The sequence below is a fragment of the Triticum urartu genome, chromosome 4A (assembly GCF_056163025.1).
Source record: "Triticum urartu cultivar PI428250 chromosome 4A, HENAU_Tu73, whole genome shotgun sequence".
NCBI classification, from domain to species: domain Eukaryota; kingdom Viridiplantae; phylum Streptophyta; class Magnoliopsida; order Poales; family Poaceae; genus Triticum; species Triticum urartu.
In genome coordinates this window covers 157291175-157303744 of record NC_141876.1, presented here as the reverse complement: position 1 = coordinate 157303744, position 12570 = coordinate 157291175, and the positions used below count along the sequence as shown (strand labels likewise).

General features: G+C 48.9%; 2 long non-coding RNA genes across 3 annotated transcripts; both read left to right on the top strand.

Annotated features, from left to right (window-relative positions):
* The first annotated feature begins 690 nt into the window (after positions 1 to 690).
* On the top strand, positions 691 to 4104 carry LOC147975227 (uncharacterized). The gene is made up of 3 exons (XR_015600590.1): positions 691 to 997; positions 2126 to 2200; positions 3810 to 4104. It is a non-coding gene; the product is annotated as an uncharacterized LOC147975227 (long non-coding RNA).
* A 3768-nt stretch (positions 4105 to 7872) lies between these two features.
* LOC147975226 (uncharacterized) lies at positions 7873 to 11550 on the top strand. Of its 2 annotated transcripts, XR_015600591.1 has the most exons (3): positions 7929 to 8439; positions 9563 to 9634; positions 11250 to 11550. It is a non-coding gene; the product is annotated as an uncharacterized LOC147975226 (long non-coding RNA). The 2 variants fall into 2 exon arrangements; XR_015600592.1 differs by lacking the exon at positions 9563 to 9634 and having other exon boundaries at positions 7873 to 8439.
* Positions 11551 to 12570: the final 1020 nt, after the last annotated feature.

The window sequence follows — 12570 nt, the reverse complement described above, 5'->3', positions numbered from 1 at the left end:
GTGCCTGACTAGAGGGGGTGCGGTCTGTCTACCGTCCGAACGTGTTGGCGGGCGCGTGTGACACCCCAAGAATCATGCTATAGTAATATCCCCCTAATAGTGACCATGTCATCATGATTACTAAGCAAATTGCCGCTTGTCCCAATTCAAAGGCAAGATTCAAATTTAAATTGCAAGTGGAATTATTCTTTCTTCGAGTGGTAAAACTAAAATGTCCGCTTTATTCTATAAATTCCCATGATCATTGTCATGTTGAAACCAACTTCATTTGACTCACCAATAAATTTCTAGAAAAATAATAAGTGGTCCTACTACAAATATATTGGTCTTTTCAAATCAAATAAATGCTTATGAATTTCAAATTGACTTGAAACTTTGTGGGCCTCTCCAGAGTAATGACATATATTTATGTGTGAAGTTTCATCAATAGCAAGGATTGTTTGCCCACTCAAATAAATGCAAAAGGCAGATATTTAGTTGATAGGAAAAAAAAGAACAAAAGCCTACCTAATGTGTAGGTGGCCCCTAGGTCTACTCGAAGGCCCAGCCCACATCCCCCACTTGTGTCCCTCCTCGCGCTACAGGAGACAGGAAGGGGATCGTGGAGGCCATCCCATGGTCGTGGCCACGTGCCGGGCATCCATGGCCTCCCCTCACCTACATAACTACGCCGGCGCCCCCCTGGAAACCCTAGCGCCACTTTCCCTTCCCCTCACTCGCCCCCATCTCCCTCTGCCCCGCTCACACCCGCCGCCGTCCGCGACCCCCATGGCCGCACCGCCGTGAAGCTTGCGGCCACAGTCGACCCCGGCAACTAGGAGCTTGACCATCGGCCTCGTCATCCTCGTCTACATCGTCCCCGCCTCTGGATCGAGGCCAAAACGCTGCCTCGCCGTCGCTAGCCTCCTGCATCTCCATCACGCCCGCCGCGTTTCGCCGTTCACCTGCGCATCCTCGACCAGCCACGGCCGCCCCGAGCACGCCATCGAGCTCCGCGGTGAGCACCGTGCCGATTTCCCTATTTTCCCCTGCCTCCCGTTGTCGTAGCCGTCATGCCTACCCATGGCTGCCATGCATGGACGAAGATCGCCGTTGCCGCGGCCAGAGCCCGCGCCCAGGTCGCGCCCCGGCCTTCCGCTATCCGCGCTCGGCCGCGCCCCCGCAGCGCTCGTTCCTGCCTTGGTGTTGCCCTGTGCCGTGCGCTGCTGCTCGCCATCAGCTGCTTTCCGCTGGCCCCTGGCTGCGACTGCTACTTGCTTTTGCCTGCTGCTGTTGTCGCCATCCCTGCCCGCGCCCGCCTGAGCGGCTGCGCCGGGCCACGGCTGCTCCCGTACGTGCCTGCCGCTGCTGGCTTCGGCAGCGCTCGTGCGTGCACACCAGCCATGGCTGAGCGCCCGTGCTAGTGTGTGCGTTATGGGCGTGCGTGATGTGTGTGCGTATGAGTAGGGCCGGCCTGTGTGTGCGTATGAGTAGAGCCGGCCCTCTCTTTAGATTAGGGGCTAATCCCTTTTTAAGCTAATCCTCTGTTAGTTTAATTTAATTGCAGGTCTAGTTTAGTAGTACCGAATGACATGTGGGTCCCCTTTAATTAAGTTAAATAAATTATTTTAGAATTTTAATAAAACACTGACGTGTGGGACCCCTGGGCCCATTGACCAGTCAACGGGTCAACGTTGATTGCTGACTGGGCAGTCAACGGGCCCACTGTCATCATCTGGTGCGCTGCACCGGGTGCACCTAGCAATTTCCTGTTTATTTTTCAAATTAGTAATAATTTCAAAAAATTCAGAAAATGTTTAAATCTTTGAAAAATCGTAGAAAAATAACCCTAGCTCGGATCGAAAACCTTTATACATGAAAATTCCTCAGGAAAATCCAACGAATCCGAATACGAGGTCCGTTTTCCTGTCAGATGCCTCTAACTATCTGAACATGGAACATTGCCCCTCCGGTCATCTGTCTGACACAGGTTCGGAACCGGGAATACCTTCCCAGTTGAATTCCCCCTTCATCTGTTTCGTGCAGCACTACGTTAGAACATTCATAGTGCCGCGTATTGCCATGTTATGCCTTTCGATGCTTTGTTTGCTCTGTATTTACTGTTTCTCCCACCTCTTCTCTTCAGTCGACCCCGTGGCGGCTGCCGATGCTGCTGTGATCGACTACGTCAATGACGAACCCTCCTTGTCTGAGCAATCAGGCAAGCCCCCCTTTGATCATCCCGATATCGCCCATTCCATTCTCTCATGCTTGCATTAGATTTTGCTACTGTATTTGATTGCTCCTATTCTGATGCATAGCCTGCTTTTGTAACCTGCTTATTATTACCTACCTGGTTATCCTAAACTGCTTAGTATAGGTTGGTTAGTGATCCATCAGTGACCCCCACCTTGTCCCAGTTGCCTCGCTTTATGTTCGATGACTCGATCAACGTGATCGACGTCCAGGCCCTGACACCGCACATCACCGCCCCTAGTTGTACGACTCTACAGAGTTACCATCGAGTGCCGAGGGTGGAAACTCTTAAATCACTCCTGATGAGATCTCTGTAGTGTAGCTATTCAGTCGTGGTCATCGAGGGTGATTTCCTCCTTAACCACTTCCGATACGGCTCTGTCGTGCAACCCCTCAAGTGTGAACCTCGAGGGTGGATCCTCTTATGTTCACCTTGGTGATTACATCGAGTGGAATTCACCGGGGGTGATTCCTCGGGTTTTTCCCTTGGTGTTAGACACACTGTTACTATGGTGATTATGTCTTACACTGAACCATGTTACTAAAGACGGGTCGGCCTTGAGGGGTACCCGCGCGAGCTTATTTGCGAGTGATGTGGAGTCGGGTTGACCTGGAATGCCCATGAGATTCTTACGAGGCGTGGCCGGGCATTATTAGCCCTTGCCGCAAGTCCTCGAGACGGGGCGACGGGGTCACATATTTCGTGAGTCTCTACTTGTTACTGCGTACTCCTAATCCACTACGATTTGGATATTTGATCTGAGGGGCCTCTGGCCTGATAGCACTAACCATCACGTGGGCATAGTATGGGCGTTCTGCGTCGTATCCATCAGCCGAAGTTTAATAAATGTCAGCGACTGAGCGGCGCGCGCCGGGTTGGACTGCGTAAGCTCCTGCCTTGTTTAAGAAGGTAGCTAGGTCTGCTCATCGACCGCGTACGCAATGTGCAGGAGTTCCCGGGGAGATGGCCCATGACCCCTGGGGGCATAGGCTTAGTCCGGCGTGCGGACCTCTCTATTAAGCCTAGGTCCGGTTGTGGCGTATTGTTTGGCCGAGGCCGGACATGACCCAGGAAAGTGTGTCCGGCCGAAGTTAATCGAGTGTGGTGGGTAAGTTGGTGCACCCCTGCAGGGAAGAAAACATCTATCGATAGCCTATCCTATGGTAACGGACACTTAGAGTTGTATCCCGATCGATACAACTAGAACTGAATACTGAGATGAGAAATGAATTGTGATGAGAAATGGATAGTATGGCTCTGGGATTGCTTTCTCACAGGGAGTCGAGAAAGGATCTCTGGCCGAGGTTGATAACACTACTACTACTTTACTTTATGATACTCTACTCCCTCCTGTTGCTGCAAGTTTGTGATTTCCAGAAGATGTTAGTCTTCGATAGGACTAACTTCTCCCCCTCTTATTCTAGCATTTCTGTAGCCCAGTCCATATATACAGCCTTCCTTTGATAATGTTGCATATGTAGTGTAGATCCTTGCTTGCTGAGTACTTCGGATGAGTACTCACGGTTGCTTTACTTCCTCTCCCCCCTTTTTCCATTCTTCTCGGATGTCGCAGCCAGATGGTGGAGCCAAGGATCCAGACGCCACCTTCGACGACGACTGCTACTACACTGAGGGTGCCTACTACTACATGGAGGCCGCCGACGACCAGGAGTAGTTAGGAGGCTCCCGGGCAGGAGGCCTTACCTTTTCGATCGTAGTTGCTTTTGTGCTAGCCTTCTTAAGGCAAATTGGTTTAACTTATGTCTGTACTCAGATATTGTTGCTTCTGCTGACTCGTTTGTATTCGAGCTTATGTATTCGAGCCCTCGAGGCCCCTGGCTTGTAATATAAAGCTTGTATTATTTTAATTTGTATCTAGAGTTGTGTTGTGATATCTTCCCGTGAGTCCTCGATCTTGATCGTACACTTTTGCATGTATGATTAGTGTATGATTGAATCGGGGGCGTCACAAGTTGGTATCAGAGCCGACTGCCTATAGGTAGCCCCCTTTTCAACTCCTTGGACGAAGTTGAGTCTAGTCGTCCAAAACTGTTTTACTAACTTGGCTGTGTGGCTTACGGGCCCACGTCGCCATTGGGTTGTATTAGGATGTTTTATTCCTCAACCTATACTCTGGGAATCACATCTCTCTTCTATTCGGGTTAAATGATTTTGCTAACTCTAACTCTAGGTTCTCGTAATTACTTCCTCCCGGAGATTCCCCCACTCAAGATGATTGCTTGGTGCACCAAAGGATTCCGAAGATACTCTCCGATGTTCTCTCGAGACTTTGCGCTCGTTGCTTTTGCAATTCTCTACCACCGAGAAAAACCCCTATGGATAACTACGTACACTTGCCATTCTTACAATCATTCCTCGTTGGTCTTGTTATTACAAGATATCCTGAAATTCTATCTATTGTTCCGAGAATACCTTGTGCCTACTGCCTTGCAGTTCCTTGCCACATGAATACCCCTACGGATAAATTCCTCGCACTTACCGAGTATCCGCTCATTCCCAGTTGTTCATGTGTTTCAGAAAGGTCTTCGAAATACTATTCAACCTTCCGAAAATCCTCAGTAGCTTATTGCTCTTGAAATTTTTGCTTGCTTGCATTATGGATAATCCCATAAGTCTAGTAATCTTATTGGCATCCTTTTCACTATGATGTTGGGTCCGTTGATTCAATATGTTGTGAATGCCAGCAATCCTCAATCAGATCCTAGAATTCATCCTTCTAGCTCAGACGTCATTTTGAGCAGGAGCTGGTTCTCGACCTATCAAATTGTCGTCGATTGTACCCCTAAGGCTATTCAACTTATCCATCCCTATTCAAACCATTGCTTCTGATCCCTTGTCTTGGAATTCATAATTCCTTTGCATTTGAGCTTTGAGTTAGTCAGTTGTTTCTATAATCTGATGCACTTGCATTCCTTCTTCCTTTGATAGAGTACCGATACTCACATCAACTGCGTTGTAGACCACCGGACCTCTTGTTGGATTATTATTCGACAGTGTCCTTAATATTCAAATAACCTTGTGAGACTTTCCACGGATATATAAAGCCTTTGGTAAATTGTATCCTCTGCTTTCTCAACCATGCTCTGTTTCCGAGCTGGTGGTATTTACTATTGAAGCTTGTGGTATATGTTTCCACGATACCCTGACGGGTTAAACCTATGCCTTCCTTAATATGTGTGAACTCGAAAGTTTTCATGAGTCATACTCTTCTGATATTTTGCTAGATAAAATTTCAACATTATGACTTCTTCGAAAGTGAGAGGTGAATGGAAGGTTATACATTAAAGAAGTGGGAGTCGACCCTGAACCTTTGTATTCATGCCCATGGACACGGTGTGGAACTTATCATGAAAGCTTCTTGCAAGGATATTTAATCATTTGAATAATTCTTCCGGTATCGTAAATTGGATCCCTTGCAGTTATAGTCCCGACCATATTTCCTCCTTGATCCCATTTATTGGGTAAGTTAAAATTACTTATCCTCTGCAAATCATTTCCCCCGTCCAACCTCTACTCCGGTTTACGTTCTGGCATTACACCTAGTACTTTACTGGGAAGCTTTATACCCCATCACATCATTCCTAGCTTGATCGGATATTTTTTATCATGATAACTTTTTAACTGTGCTACATGGTCCTTATGCCCGGATCAACTTCCGACGATGAACTAAGCTTATGTCGATCTTGCTCATCTTATCATTTCACCTCGAACAACAAGCTTGACTTTGAGCTTGTGTCGAATCTGTGGTTCTCATAGCCTTTCACTTCATCCTCTCTTTTTTACTTGAGGGCATCTTCATAGAGTCTCTCGACAAACTTTGTCTTGATCACCGTCAACACTTTGGCTTCTTCAGAGATGTCAATTGAATTCATGGCTAGAAATACCATCTTTGCCTCTAGATCATTTGTGTCAGCATCAACAACATTCTTGTCTTCCCCCCAACACAAACTTGATCATATTAATTTTGGGAATACATCCTTGTTGACATGTCAATGGATTGCTACTGAACCCATCGGCCACCTCCTCATCTTTTCCCTAATAAAATAACATGATACGTTCTAGAAATTCCCGATGGATCCATTGTGAATCCAAGGTCCGACCTTTACCTGATGACCATGTCAATGCTATCCCGAAGCATGATTGTGGTACTCAAACATCAACAAGAACATTGGAAGCATAATGCTAAATGTTTCTTGTTCATTTATCCAAACATCGTTGTACGTGTAACATCATGAATTCTCTCATGCCTTTACCTAAAGAGTTTTCTACATTATATCCTGTCATGGATATCATGCTCTGCCTGACCTTGGGAAGGATATACCCTGGAATTATGTGTTTAAGCACATTTTCCTTTCCATTGGTTTGTTTGACCTTTCTTGTGATCTATATAATCTAAGCAGTATTAATTCACTGCTTATGTAAACACCTCGGTGTACAACTATGTCAGTGAGACCCTGTTTCTACTGTTGATGACATTCCGGTAGCCACCGATGGATGATAATTTTGCTGATTGGTCCGCCTCGTTCCACGAGCAAGAACATGATTCTCTTCGTCCCTCGCCCTTGGAACCGACGTTGTTGCCGACGTTATTGACAGGCTACCCTCTGACATGCCTTGCTATCATGACCATGCAAGATGTCACCGCTCCTCCTACTTTTAACCCACATGGTGGGCCCATAACCCACAGTTCCAAAGGATCGAAACCTGACTCTCCAATACACCCCAGCTCCTAAAGGTTATTCCTCATGCTTGGCTTCGTATATAATTGATGAGCCACCTTCCAAGAGATTATCAATTCTGGTATCAGACATAATACTTATTCCCGTTGCTCTAAAACTCCTTTTACACATTGTTTTAGGCTTCGAACGATTGCCTACGCGCTTGAAACTTCTCATGGTACTTTCTTACTTTGCTCTCGATATTTTCTTAAGTTTCAGTTCGAGAGTTACTTTCCGCCACCTTCCCCAATGTTAGCTACCAGATAGTCAACCTTGCAGGTGCGTTCTCCCGGAATATACCCACCATTTATTATTTCGTAAGTACATTGGAGTTTCTGAAGAAACGATGCCGACTTCATTGTGATGACCTAAAGCAGAGGAACGAAGACATCAACGTAGTGGATCGACCTCTTCAAGAAGATCAGCCAAGAATGAGAAGATCCGTTAGAATTTCGTACCCACAACTTTCCCCCTAACTCCACCTCTTAAATCTCGGGACGAGATTTCTTGTAGTGGGGGAGATTTGTGACACCCCAAGAATCATGCTATAGTAATATCCCCCTAATAGTGACCATGTCATCATGATTACTAAGCAAATTGCCGCTTGTCCCAATTCAAAGGCAAGATTCAAATTTAAATTGCAAGTGGAATTATTCATTCTTCGAGCAGTAAAACTAAAATGTCCGCTTTATTCTATAAATCCCATGATCGTTGTCATGTTGAAACCAACTTCATTTGACTCACCAATAAATTCCTAGAAAAATAATAAGTGGTCCTACTACAAATATATTGGTCTTTTCAAATCAAATAAATGCTTATGAATTTTAAATTGACTTGAAACTTTGTGGGCCTCTCTAGAGTAATGACATATATTTATGTGTGAAGTTTCATCAATAGCAACGATTGTTTGCCCACTCAAATAAATGCAAAAGGTAGCTATTTAGTTGATAGGAAAAAAAGAGAACAAAAGCCTACCTAATGTGTACTTGGCCCCTAGGTCTACTCGAAGGCCCAGCCCACATCCCCCACTTGTCTCCCTCCTCGCGCTACAGGAGACAGGAAGGGGATCGTGGAAGCCATCCCATGGTCGTGGCCACGTGCCGGGCATCCATGGCCTCCCCTCACCTACATAACTACGCCGGCGCCCCCTGGAAACCATAGCGCCACTTTCCCTTCCCCTCACTCGCCCCCATCTCCCTCTGCCCCGCTCACACCCGCCGCCGTCCGCGACCCCCATGGCCGCACCGCCGTGAAGCTTGCGGCCACAGTCGACCCCGGCGCCTAGGAGCTTGACCATCGGCCTCGTCATCCTCGTCTACATCGTCCCCGCCTCTAGATCGAGGCCAAAATGCTGCCTCGCCGTCGCTAGCCTCCTGCATCTCCATCACGGCCGCCGCGTTTCGCCGGTCACCTGCGCATCCTCGACCAGCCACGGCCGCCCCGAGCACTCCATCGAGCTCCGCGGTGAGCACTGTGCCGATTCCCCTGTTTTCCCCTGCCTCCCGTTGTCGTAGCCGTCGTGCCTACCCATGGCCGCCGTGGACGAAGATCGCCGTGGCCGCGGCCAAAGCCTGCGCCCAGGTCGTGCCCTAGCCTTCCGCTGTCCGCGCTTGGCCGCGCCCCGGCAGTGCCCGTTGCTGCCTTGGTGCTGCCCCGTGCCGTGCGCTGCTGCTCGCCGCCAGCTGCTTTCCGCTGGCCCCTGGCTATGACTGCTACTTGCTTTTGCCAGCTGTTGTTGTCGCCATCCCTGCCCGCGCCCGCCTGAGCGGCTGCGCCGAGCCACGGCTGCTCCCGTAGGTGCCTGCCGCTGCTGGCTTCGGCAGCGCCCGTGCTAGTGTGTGTGTGCTATGCGTGTTGTGTGTGTGCGTTATGGGCGTGTGTGATGTGTGTGCGTATGAGTAGGGCCGGCCTGTGTGTGCGTATGAGTAGAGCCGGCCCTCTCTTTAGATTAGGGGCTAATCCCCTTTTAAGCTAATCTTATGTTTGTTTAATTTAATTGCAGGTCTAGTTTAGTAGTACCAAATGACATGTGGGTCCCCTTTAATTACGTTATAAATAAATTATTTTAGAATTTTAATAAAACACTGACGTGTGGGACCCCTGGGCCCATTGACCAGTCAACGGGTCAACGTTGATTGCTGACTGGGCAGTCAACGGGGCCACTGTCATCATCTGCTGCGCTGCACCGGGTGCACCTAGCAGTTTCCCGTTTATTTTTCGAATTAGTAATAATTTCAAAAAATTCAGAAAATTTATAAATCTTTGAAAAATCGTAGAAAAATAATCGTAGCTCAGATCGAAAAACTTTATACATGAAAGTTCCTCAGGAAAATCCAACGAATCCGAATATGAGGTCCGTTTTCCTGTCAGATGCCTCTAACTATCTGAACATGGAACATTCCCCCTTCGGTCATCTGTCTGACACAGGTCTGGAACCGGGAATACCTTCCCGGTTGAATTCCCCCTTCACCTGTTTCGTGCAGCACTACGTTAGAACACTCTTAGCGCTGCGTATTGCCATGTTATGCCTTGTGATGCTTTGTTTGCTCTGTATTTACTGTTTCTCCCCTTCTCTTCTCTTCGGTAGACCCCGTGGCGGCTGCCGATGCTACTATGATCGACTATGTCAACGACGACCCCTCCTTGTCTGAGCAACCAGGCAAGCCCCCCTTTGATCATCCCGATATCACCCATTCCATTCTCTCATGCTTGCATTAGATTTTGCTACTGTATTTGATTGCTCCTATTCTGATGCATAGCCTGCTTTTGTAACCTGCTTATTGTTACCTACCTGCGTATCCTAAACTGCTTAGTATATGTTGGTTAGTGATCCATCAGCGACCCCCACCTTGTCCCAATTGCCCCGCTTTATGTTCGATGACTCGATCAACATGATCGACGTCCAGGCCCCGACACCGCACATCACCCCCCCTAGTTGTACGACTCTGCAGAGCTACCATCGAGCGCCGAGGGTGGAACCTCTTACATCACTCTTGATGAGATCTCTGTAGTGTAGCTATTCGGTCGTGGTCATCGAGGGTGATTTCCTCCTTAACCACTTCCGATACGGCTTTGTCGTGCAACCCCTCAAGTGTGAACCTCGAGGGTGGATCCTCTTACGTTCACCTTCGTGATTACATCGAGTGGAATTCACCGGGGGTGATTCCTCGGGTTTTCCCCTTGGTGTTAGACACACGGTTACTATGGTGACTATGACTTACACTGAACCATGTTACTAAAGATGGGTCGGCCTTGAGGGGTACCCGCGCGAGCTTATTTGCGAGTGATGTGGAGTCGGGTTGACCTGGAAGGTGCCCGCGAGATTCTTACGAGGCGTGGCCGGGCATTCTTAGCCCTTGTCGCAAGTCCTCGAGACAGGGCGACGGGGTCACATCTTTCGTGAGTCTCTGCTTGTTACCGCTTGCTCCTAATCCACTACGACTTGGATATTTGATATGAGGGGCCTCTGGCCTGATAGAACTAACCATCACGTGGGCATATTATGGGCGTTCTGCGTCGTATGCATCAGCCGAAGTTTAATAGACGTCAGCGACTGAGCGGCGCACGCCGGGTTGGACTGCGTAAGCTCCTGCCTTGTTTAAGGAGGTAGCTAGGTCTGCTCATTAGCCGCATACGCAACGTGCAGGAGTTCCTGGGGAGATGGCCCATGACCCCTGGGGGCATAGGCTTAGTCCGGCGTACTGACCTCTCTAGTAAGCCTAGGTCGGGTTGCAGCGTATTGTTTGGCCGAGGCCGGGCATGACCCAGGAAAGTGTGTCCGACCAAAGTTAATCGAGCGTGGTGGGTAAGTTGGTCCACCCCTGCAGGGAAGAAAACATCTATCGATAGCCTGTCCTACGGTAACGGACACTTGGAGTTGTATCCCGATCGATACAACTAGAACTGAATACTGAGATGAGAAATGAATTGTGATGAGAAATGGATAGTATAGCTCTGGGATTGCTTTCTCGCAGGGAGTCGAGAAAGGATCTCTGGCCGAGGCTGATAACACTACTACTACTTTACTTTATGCTACTCTACTCCCTCCTGTTGCTGCAAGATGGTGGTTTCCAGAAGATGCTAATCTTCGATAGGACTAGCTTCTCCCCCTCTTATTTTGTCATTTCTGCAGCCCGTTCCATATATACAGCCTTCCTTTGATAATGTTGCATATGTAGTGTAGATCCTTGCTTGCTGAGTACTTCGGATGAGTACTCACGGTTGTTTTACTTCCTCTGCCCCCCTTTTCCATTCTTCTCGGATGTCGCAATCAGATGGTGGAGCCCAGGATCCAGACGCCACCTTCGACGACGACTGCTACTACACTGAGGGTGCCTACTACTACATGGAGGCCGCCGATGACCAGGAGTACTTAGGAGGCTCCTAGGCAGGAGGCCTTACCTTTTCGATCGTAGTTGCTTTTGTGCTAGCCTTCTTAAGGCAAATTGGTTTAACTTATGTCTGTACTCAGATATTGTTGCTTCCGCTGACTCGTTTGTCTTCGAGTTTATGTATTCGAGCCCTCGAGGCCCCTGGCTTGTAATATAAAGCTTGTATTATTTTAATTTGTGTCTAGAGTTGTGTTGTGATATCTTCTCGTGAGTCCCCGATCTTGATCGTACACTTTTGCGTGTATGATTAGTGTATGATTGAATCGGGGGCGTCACAGTGCGCAACCCCTCTGTTGGTGCACCGAGGGGAGGTGAACGCACCATGGGCGTCGTCTGACACAAACATGACGTAGTGTGCCCGTCGTGTGAGCCAGCGGGCGCGAGAAAGCGGCAGCCCTCGCGGCAATGAACTTTGGTGAGACGGAGTCGTATTCTCTGGCGCCCGTATCGAGCGCCACAATCGCGTCATGCTGGATTTCGCCGACTCCTCCGAGGACGGATCCATCATCGACCTCACATTCACCAACGCCGTCAGGGTTCCAGGCTCCGAAGGGAAAGAATAGGGCATGGGAGACGGTGGTGCCTTGAGTCCGGTGAGCTGGCTCATGTGCCATGTCCTACTCTGTCAGTGTTCTGGGAACAGGGGTCCCTAGACTTGCCTGCCTGCGGCCCGCGGTATGGCTCCACCAGCGGCCCTGTACGGCCCATCTTCACCAGCAAACACTCAAGACCCTCGCGACAGGCCAAGACTCGTGAGGCGGATGACACAAGACCTCCTCGGGGGCAGCTTCATCAGGCATGCTCGCGAGGGGCGGAGAGATCAAGGCAAGGGACACCTTGTGAGGTCCCTATGATGCAAGCCATCATGATTGGAGCCAGGCGGGCGCCGGCACGGAGTGTCCTCGTTTCCTCTTTGGTGCTAAAGAGGCAAGCGCAGGCGAGGAGTCCTGAGCCATCGGGCAAAGGTTACCATATCGATGCAACGAGACCAAGACCAGCAGGACGGCAGGATGGAGGTCACCGTGGAGCCCAAGACGGCATTACCACCAGAGACTTTGGCAGGAAAAACCACCTTTAGTCAGGATAACTTGTACTAGTTGTCTCCCTTCGAATTTGACAGTTGTGGGATCCCTTCCCGCTCAATATTTAGGGAGAGGACCAGAGCCTCTATAAATAGGACTAGACACCACCATAGGACGGATCC